This window comes from Podarcis vaucheri (genome assembly GCF_965113315.1).
Source record: "Podarcis vaucheri genome assembly, chromosome: 3".
Taxonomy (NCBI): Eukaryota; Metazoa; Chordata; class Lepidosauria; order Squamata; family Lacertidae; genus Podarcis; species Podarcis vaucheri.
Window position 1 is genome coordinate 75458752 of NC_138761.1, and position 1079 is coordinate 75459830.

Here is a 1079-nt window from a genome sequence, read left to right on the forward strand (position 1 = left end):
ATATGGGTAAAAGTACATACTTGTTGCTGCAAAAATGCTGGAGGTGACATTCTTCCAATGGTCTTTTTATCTTCTCAGAAGATCTATTAGATTGGCTCTCCAAGCTTTGCAGTATCTGTTGACATGAATTATGCTTTCAAACAATACTAATACAACTGTTAGCCTGGCATGGTATAGAAGTCAATAAAAAATAATGTCAATGAAAAATCTAAATTAAATAAGAGAATCTGGCTGTGTCAACTAATTTTATCCATTGAAGTAAAGTATTCCTACTCAACTGGCTTGTGCTCAACAAGTAGCTATTTAACACTCCCAATGTAGGCAAGAAGGGGGGGGGGGAGTTTTGGCTGTGGCAGGAAGGCAATTATTTTTATACGAATGAACACTATTTGTTTGAACTTACTGAAACCTTGCACAGAATCTATTGGCCCAGTTTAAGAATGGCTAAATAATAAAGAGTTGAGATTGGTCCCTTCCAATTCTACAATCCTATGACTTTATGATTGTGTGCAGAAGTTTAAGGATTTCTCCCTTGAAAAACACTTTTCACCTGTATGCCCATCACCAGCGCATCATCAATTGCCCACTACAGATCACCCTCAGTGCATGTGGCTCTCAATACACACGGTTGCCCACCTTTGTGTTAAAGTTACACAGGCTGTGGAGAGTTTGGAGTTGGCGCCAACACTAGAAGCAAGGCCTAGCAGAAGCAACCCTGTATTTATGCTAAACTGCGGTTCTTCATAATAGCCGCCATCTCGTTGGCAATGCGGAGCCCTTCACTCTCTTGGAATCTACCGCCCCCTGCAGGGAGAACTCGGCAAAAGCAAGCGGCCCATCCGACGCGCGCCTTTGCGTGACGCCATTTGCCGAAGCCTCAAGAGAGGAGCCGTTGGCTGTCGTCACTTCCGGTTCGCCAAGCAGCTGAAATAGGGGAGAGCGTCGGGCTGCCCTGAAACTTTGCGTTCTTCCGCCCTCCCTTCCTCTCGTCGCAGAAAGATCAAGAGTGAAAGGCGGAGGGAGTAGAGCAGAGAAGACGGAGTGGGCGGTGCCTGAGCCTCGTGAGCCCCGGCTTTAGC